The sequence below is a fragment of the Chrysochloris asiatica genome, unplaced genomic scaffold (assembly GCF_000296735.1).
Source record: "Chrysochloris asiatica unplaced genomic scaffold, ChrAsi1.0 scaffold00001, whole genome shotgun sequence".
NCBI classification, from domain to species: domain Eukaryota; kingdom Metazoa; phylum Chordata; class Mammalia; order Afrosoricida; family Chrysochloridae; genus Chrysochloris; species Chrysochloris asiatica.
This window is the reverse complement of record NW_006408519.1, coordinates 32,570,349-32,579,932: the sequence shown is the minus strand read 5'-3', so window position 1 is coordinate 32,579,932 and position 9,584 is coordinate 32,570,349.

Sequence of the window (9,584 nt, the reverse complement as noted above, 5' to 3'; positions counted from 1 at the left end):
TAGAAGTCTTCAATTTCATCAGCACTAGATTTAGTGGTTGGTGTATAAATTTGAATAATAGTTGTATTAATTGGTCTTCCTTGTAAGCATATGGATATTATCCTATTACAGCCAGTGTTGTACTTCAAGAAAGATCTTAATACATTCTTTTTGATGATGAATGTGATGCCATTCCTCTTCAATTTGTCATTCCTGGCATAGTAAATCATTTGACTGTCAGATTGAAAATAGCCACTGTCCGATTGAAAATAGTTCACTAATGCCTAGGACATTGATTTTTATGCTTATCCATTTCATTTTTGGCAATTTCCAATTTTCCTAGAGTCATCCTTTGTACATTCCATGTTCTGATTATTAATAGATGTTTATAGCTGTTCCTCTTCATGTTATATTGTGCCCCATCCGGAAATGAATGTACCAAATGCTTTACTCCATTCATGTCATCACCATCAACTCTACTTTGAGGATGCAGCTCTTCCCCAGTCATATTTTGAGTGCCTTATAACCTGAGAGACTCATCTTCCAGCACTATACCTGACAATATTCTGGTGCACTTAATTATGTAGCAATATTCAATATTCTGCTATTCCACTGCTGTTCATAAGGTTTTCAATGACTAAATATTTAGAAGTAGTCCATCTCTCCTTCTTCCTACTCTGTCTTCATCTGGAAGCTCAGTTGAAACCTGTCCACCATGGGTGACCCTGCTGGTATTTAAAATACCCCTGGCATAGCTTCCCAAATCACAGCAGCATGTAAGTCACCACAATATGATGAAGTGACAAATGAGTGGTGGGATCTTTCTCATAGAGGTACCCAAAAGTCTGTTCCAGCGATCCATATTGTTAAATTGAAGCTGATGTTTTTCAAATAAGAACAGGGGTCTAGAGAAAGTGTGTTATTTAGCAATTAATGTGGTAAAATATCAAATCTTTATTCTTTGTAACTTAAACTCTCTTTCCACAATCCCTTTTCCTTTTCCTATAAAGACAATATTGAACTGAACCTATAGTATTAGACTTTCATGATGGCTATACTTCACTATCACGATGCCTAAACAAGGAGCTCTGGTAGCGTAGTGGTTACGAATCGGGCTGCGAACCTTAAGGTCAGCGGTTTGAAACTACCAGCCGCTCCGCAGGAGAAAGATGAGGCTTTCTACTCCCGTAAGGATTTACACCCTCGGAAACCCTGTACAGGGTCGCTATGGGTCGGAACCGACTCGACGGCACTTAACAAACAAAAAAACAAAACACTCAGTGACCTAGGTACTGCATATCCTGAATACCAGCAAAGACCTCACACACAACTTTTGTCTATTCACAGTCAATGAAGATTAACACTGAGAAACAATGCCATCACAGAAAAGAAAGTATCCTAAAAATGTTGTATCTGGATTCCCCAAGTTGCTAACCTGGCTCACCTTCTGTAAAAAGACCCACTGCGATTGCCTAATTGTTGGTGGTGGTGTTAAGTGCTGTTGAGTCAGTTCCAACTCATAGGGACCCTGTGTAGGGTTTTCATGGAGTGGCTGGTGGGATTGAACCACCAACTTGTGATCAGCAGTCCAGTGCTTATCCTACAGTGCCATACCTGGTTGGTATGGTTAATACAAGAGACGTTCTGTCCCAAGCTCCCAAATGTTATTAGGTGGGATGGAACAAACAGCTAAATTTTATAGAGCTTTACTTCCAAAGGGGCAGAGTAAAATAGGTATGATGCCTAAGTTGTTGTTGTTGTTGTTGCTGTTAAGTGGTGTTGGGTCAGTTCCAACTCATAGTGATGCTGTATAGGGTTCCAAGGAGCAGTTGGTGAGCTTGAACTGCCAACCTTGGGTTCAAATTAACCTTGCGGCCCTAAGTAGGGAAGGATAAGCAGCTCTAGACTTGGTTCATACTTTAATCTCACTACAATTTTTCAAGATGCTGTGATGTTCGAGGTACCAGTCCTCCAAGGTCTTTGCTACTAAGACAGAGTAGAAAGAAAGAGAAACAAACTATTTCCAAAAATGTAGTAACCAAAAACCTTATGAATAGCAGTGGAGCACTGTCAGATAGCACCAGAATATTGAACATTGAAACATGATGAAGAGCACCAGAATATCGTCAGATATAGTGCTGGAAGATGAGACCATCAGGTTGGAAGGCACTCGAACTAAAACAGGAGAAAATGTGCCTCTTCAAAGTAGAGTTGATCATGATGAGATGTGAATGAGGTAAAATTTTCAGGATGTTCATTTACTAATGAATACAACTAAAAAATGAAGAGGAACAGCTGTAAACACCCATTAATAATCAGAACATGGGATGTATGAAGTATGAATCTAGGAAAATTGGAAATTGTCAAAAATAAAATGGAATGCATAAATATTGGTATTCTAGTCATTCGTGAACTGAACTGGACTGGTAGTGGCCATTTTGAATCTGAAAATCACATGGTTTACTATGCTGGGAATGACAAACTGAAAAGGAATGGCATTACATTCATTATCAAAAAGAATTATCTTGATGTATTTCAAGATCTGTCATGAAGTACAACAGGTATCAGTAATAGGACAGTATCCATATGCATTCGAGGAAGACCAGTCAATACAACTATTATTCAAATTTACGTGCCAACTACTAAATCCAGTGATGATGAAATTGAAGAATTCTACAAACTTCATCAGTCTGAAACTAATCAAACATAATCAAGATGCATTTGCAATTGAAATGCAAAGGATGGAAACAAAGAGGAAAGATCAGTCCTTGGAAAATATGACCTTGGTGATAGAACCATGCTGGAGATCACATGTTAGAATTTTGCAAGACCAATGACCTCTTCAATGCAAATACCTTTTTAAACAACATAAAAGATGACTATATACATGGACCTTACCACATAGTATACATAGAAATCAAAGTGACTATATCTGTGGACAGAGATGGTAGAAAACCTCCATATCATCAACCAAAACAAGGCCAGGCCAAACTACGGAGCAGACCATCAATTCCTCATATAATTCAGGCTAAAGCTGAGGAAAATTAAAACAAGTACATGAGAACCAAAATATCACCTTGAACATATTCCATCTGAATCTAGAGATCATTTCTAGAACAGATTTAATGAATTAATGACAGAAGACCAGGAGAGTTGTGGGATGGCATCAAGAACATCATACGTAAAGAAAGTCATTAAGAAACAAGAAAGAAGGAAAATACCAAAATGAATGTCAGAAGAGACTCTGAAGTTTGCTCTCCAGGATAGAGATGCCAAAGCAAATGAAAGAAATGAGGAAGTAAAAGAGCTGAACAGCAGCCCCAAATGGCAGCCCGAAAAGACAAAATTAAATATTATAATGATACGTGCAAAGATCTGGAGCTAGAAACCAAAAGGAAGAACACACTCAGCATTTCTCAAGCTGAGGAAACTGAAGACAAAATTCAAGCCTCAACTTTAAATATTGAAGGATTCTTTCAGCAAAATATTGAATGATGCAGAAAGCATTAAAATAAGATGGAAGAAATATACAGAGTCACTGTACCAAAAAGAAATGGTCGATGTTCAGCCATTTCAAGTAGTAGTAATTCATCAAGAGTCAAAGGTACCGAAGGAAGAGGTCCAAGCTGCACTGAAGCTATTGATAAACAACAAGTCTGAGAATTGATGCAATACAAATTGAAATATTTCAACAAACTGATGCAGCATTGTGGCACTCACTTATCTATGCCAGTAATTTGTAACACAGCTACCTGACCAACTGATTGGAAGACATTCATATTTGTGCCCAGTCCAAAGGGAGGTGACTCAATGGAATGTGGAAATCATCAGACTATATCATTAATTTCACATGCAAATAAAATTTTGTTAAAGATAATACAAAAACAGCTGCAACCATACATTGACAGAGAACTTCCAAAGGTTCAAGTTGGATTCAACAGAAGTCATAGAACAAAGGATATCATTGCTGATATCAATTGGATCTTGCCTGAAAGCAGAAAATACCAGAAAAAGATGTTTACCTAGACTTTTTTGAGTATGCAAACACTTTAGATTGTATCGATCATGACAAACTATGGACAACATTGCAGAGAGTGAGTATTCCAGAACACTTACTTGTGCTCATGAGGAACCTGTGTATAGACTAAGAAGCAGATGTTCAAACAGAACATGGGAACACTGAATGATTTTAAATCAGGAAACATATGTGTCGGAATTGTATTCTTTTACCACAGATACTTAATCTGTATGCTGAGCAAATAACCTGAGAAGTTGGATTATATGGAGAAGAACATGGTATCATGATTGAAGGAAGACTCACTACAACCTACAAAACGTAGATGATACAATCTTGCTTGCTAAAAGCAAAGAGGACATAAAATAATTACTGATGACGATCAAAGAACACAGCCTTCAGTATAAATTGCACTTCAATATAAAGAAAACAAAAATCCTCAAAACTGGACCAATAAATAACATCAAGATAAATGGAAAAAAGATAGAAGTTGTCAAAGACTTCATTTTGCTTGGATAAACCATCAACACTCATGGAAGTAGCAGTCAAGAAATTAAATGACATATTGTATTAGGCATGTCTGCTGTATAAAACTACTTTGAAGTGTTCTAGAGCAAAGATGTCAGTTTGAGGACTAAGGTATGCCTGACCCAAACCATGGTATTTTCAACATTCTCACATGCTTGTTAAAGTTGGACAGTGAATAAGAAAGAGTATAGAAGTATTGATGCATTTGATTTGCGGTGTTAGAGGAGAATATTTAAAGCACTATAAACTGCCGAAAGAACAAAGAAATCTTTGTTGGAAGAAGTACAGCCAGAATGCTCCTTAGAAGCCAGGATAACTAGTTTGTCTCTCATACTTCATATATATTATCAGGAAGGACCAGTCCCTGGAGAAAAGACACCATGCTTGGAAACATGGAGGGTGGGCAAACAAGAGGAAGATCCTCCAAGGACAGGGATTGGCACAGAAGCAACATCAATAGGCTCAAGTATAACAGTGATTTTGAGTTTGGCACAAAACAGGGCAGTGTTTCATTCTGTTGTGCATACATTTGCTAAGAGTCAGTACCTACTTGATGGTACCAAACAACAACAATCATTATATGACTTGGTTTCCTCATCTGCACTCTAAACATTGGATGTTGTTGTTAGGGGCCATCAAGTTGGCTCCGACTCACAGAAACTCATAGAATAAAACATACCCCAGTGTTGTACCATCCTCAAAGTCTTTGCTTTGTTGGAGCCGATTTTAGTCACTGTATCAATTCATTTCAATGAAAGTCTCTTCCACTTTGCTAAATCTCTTAGATTTAGCATGATATACTTCTCCAGGGATATATCCCTCTTGATTGATATGATACTGTTGTCAAGTTAAGGAGTAGTGGTGCTGTGGGCTAGGCATTGAGCTGGTAACTGCAAGGCCAGAAGTTCAAACACAGAAGCCACTCAATGGAAGAAAGATGAGACTACCTATTCCCATAATGATTTAAAGTGTCAGAAACCCTAAAAAGTTCTATTTTCTCTTATAGGGCCATTATGAGTCAGAGTCAACTGAATGCCAGAGTGTGGGTTTGGATTGTCATTATCAAAATTAAATAACAGAGAAAGTGTGAGCACACTTAGACAATTCTAAAATGTTACTAAATGTAAGGTAATTATTATTATTGTCAGTAAAATTGAGCCATGGGACTGGATAATCTTCAAGACCACTTTAAGCTCTGACATTTTGTGATCTCTGTGTTTTTACACAGTCCAGGATCTTAAGCCAGTCACATTGCTTCTTTCTCCCTTTCACCTGGTGGCAAACACACATAATTATGATATGTCAAATGTGTGGAGAACATTTTCTTTCAAAACAGTGAAAGCATTTTGTTCTAGAACCATCCAATTTTTAGTTCCATTGACACCACACAATAGACTAAATAAGTATCCCAGCTAGTGTTTAATTAGGTCAGCCTGGCCTAGTTGTCCATGACCGATTTCACACAAATCAGAGCATGAGTCCTGGGCAAACATTTCCAGGGGAAAATTTAAAGTCAAGCCAAAATGATTTGTTTTTGCTGTTTGTAAACCAATGAGATTTAAGCTGTGGTAGACTGAAGATGACTACACATTCTTTGCTACTTCTCTCGTGAGAGTTGAATATCTCTCTCATTGAATTCAGCTAGCCTAGGCAACTTAACTACTATAAACTGACACAAATAAAGTGCTGAGATTTCCCAGGGTCGGTCAGAAGACGTTTTGCAGCATTTCTTGGAACACTTTCTCTGGAGCGGCAGTTCTCAACACAGAAATCAACACTTTGCAGCCCACAGGGTGTCTGGCAAAGTCTGCAGCCATTCTGGTTGTCATACTGAAGTACAGGTGTAGAGTTACTATTACCAGGTGTCTAGGAGGCAGAAGACAAGGATGCTGCTGAACATCCCACACTGCACAGGACAAACCCCCACAACAAAGAATTATCTAGCTCCAAATGTCAACAGTGATAAAGCTGAGAAACCCTGCTCTGGCAGAAACTAGCTGTAAGGTAAGAATTCTACCTACCCTGAAGTTGCCATGTTGTGAGGAAACCCAAGCTAATAATGGCCACAAACCACATGGAGAGTTTCTCCACTGTTCCAGCCATCCCAATCCAGACACCAGATATGTGGGTAAAGAGATATCTAGGGCATTCCAGTCCCAGTAGGTTCAATGTAAAAAGGACCAAAGAACCCAGCTGACAGCCCTAGATACGTGCCTTCAATGGGCCCATCCAGTTATCTACAGCAGTTAGGTCAACTTTAGCTGAGGCCCCAGACATGAGAGAGCCATCCTTTCTATCTGCTGCCTGAATTCATCATCAACAAAACTGTTAGCTTTATGAAATGATGCTTGTTTTATGCCATCTAGTTTTGCAGTGGTTTGTTACATAGTAGTGCTATGTTGTTGTTGTTGTTAACTGTAGAGTCAGTTCTGACTCTTAGTGACCCTGTATAGAGTTTCTGAGGAGTGATTCATGAGTTTGAACCACCAACCATCTGTATTTTAAACTGACCTTATGGTTGAGTGCTTATCCTACAGCACCATAGCAGGACTCCCATAGCAGTATGTGAGTAGCATTTTTAAACCAGTTTGACATAAAGTAGTTGTTGTCAAATTCACTCCAACTCACAGGTGACTCGATCTGTTGCAGAGCAGAGCTGGGCTCCATAGGGTTTTTATGGCTGTGTGTGACCTTTCAGAGCAGGTGGTCACATCTTTCTTTCCAGGAGCCTCTGGAGGGGTTCTAACCACCATCCTTTTGACTGGTAGTTGAGTGGTTAACCATTTTGGCCACATGGGAAATGCAACAGCTGTCTGTTAACCTCAGAAGAGATTAATCCTTAGAAACCTAGAACATGGTTTCAGAAATATTGAAACTAAGTAGATAGTGCACATTCATTCAACTGTGAACTCAGTGACTCCACCTGTAAAATGAGGATGTTCATCTGCATCCCACAAGGTACTGAGAAAAGTAAGGTCTGTAAATGTACTTCACTTAGGATAGTACTTGAATAAGTACAAAAAAAAAAAGCCAAACTCACTGATATCAAGACATTTCCAACTCATAGTGACCCCATATAAGGTTTCCAAGACTATAAATATATACTCAAGCAGAAAACCTTTGATTAAGCTCAAAGACCCCAGCCTTCAGTATAGAATGTAAAGAAAATAAAACTCCTCACCAGTGAACTAATGAATAACATCATGATAAATGGAGAAAAGATTGAAATTGTCGAAGACTTCATTTTGCTTGGATCCACTATCAACACTTATGGAAATCACTATCAACACTCATGGAAGCAGCAGTCAAGAAATCAAGTGACATATCGCATCAGGCAAACGTGCTGCACAAGAGCTCTTTAAAATGTTGAAGAGCAAAGATGTCAGTTTGAAGACTAAGATGCACCTGACCCAAGACATAGTATTTCCAACAGCCTCATATGCATGTGAAAGTTGGGCAGTGAATAAGGAAGACTGTAGAAGAATTGATGCATTTGAGTTATGGTATTGGAGGAGATTATTAAAAATACTGTGGACTACCAAAAACAAACATATCTGTGTTGAAAGAAGTACAACCAGAATGCTCCTTAGAAGCCAGTATGGCCAGACTTTGTCTCTCTTACTTCAGACATATTATCAGGAGGGATCAGCCCCTGGAGCACATCATGCTTGGTAAAGTGGAGGGTCAGTGAAAAAGAGGAAGATCCCAACAAGATGGATCGGCACAGTGGCAGTAGCCATGAGCTCAAGCGTAGCAATGATTGTGGGGACGCAATGATTGTGGGGACGGCGTAGGACCCAGCAGTGTTTCGTTCTGTTGTACATAGGGTCACTATGAGTCGGAACCAACTCAACAGCACCTAATAACAACAACAATAGAAAGCCTCATCTGTCTCCAGAAGAGTGGCTTGTGGGTTTGAACTGCTTGCCTTTTGGTTAGCAGTCTAATGTCTATTCTACAGTGCTACTAGGGCTCTTTTGAATTACTGTAAAAAGTAAGATAATAAACAAGTATACAACAAATAATACAATAAATAAATGTAAATAGCTAATAAATGAGCTTTGGATGGGTTTGATTTTGTTTGTCTTAAGAATACACAATAGACATGACTGTTCTTTCAGAGTGGTCCCTCTTTAATATTGAGTTGTAGTTAGGTGCCATTGAGTCAGCTCTGACTCATAGTGACCCTACACACAACAAAACAAAACACCGCTTAGTCCCATGTCATCCTCACAATCATTGTATGTTTGAACCCATTACTGCTGCCATTGTGTCAATCATTCTTATCAGGGGCATTCCTCTTTTTCATTGACCCTCTACTTTACCAAGCTTGATGTCCTTCTCCAGGGACTGGTCCTTCCTGATCATAAGTCCAAAGTATAAGAAACAAAGTCTTGCCATTCTATCTTCCAAGGAGAATTCTGGCTGTACTTCTTCCAAGACAGATTTGTTTGTTCTTCTGGAAGTTCATGGTACTTTTAATATTCTTCTATGACATGATAATTCAAATGCATTGATTATTTTCTGGTCTTCCTTATTCATGCATATGAAGTAATTGAAAATACCATGGCTAGAGTCAGGCGTACCTTCGTCCTCAAACTTATCTCTTTGCTCTTTAACATTTTAAAGAAGTTCTGTGTAGCAGATTTACTTAATACAATATACAGTTTGATGAAGTGGATATTAAGGGGGTTTATCTCAGAAATCCTCTTTCCTCCCACCCAACCCATTGAAATCATTGTCAATCAAAACTAGATTAGAGTTCCACTTCTAACCCTTAATAATTGTTAACCTTGAATGAAATATTTAATTTCCCTAAACCTATATTTATATATGTGTAAAATGGTTTGCATTAACCCAAAAGTTGGCAGTTAAAGTCCACCTAGCAGCACCACACCTAGTTCTATAAGATTAGTAAACCTAACCAGTTGCCGTGGAATTCGTTTTGATTCATGGCAACTCATGTGTGCAGATTAGAGTTGCACTCTATAGGGTTTCATGGCCATGAGTTTTGGGAAGCAGATCACCAAGCCTTTCTTCCAAGGCACCTCTGGTTGGACTT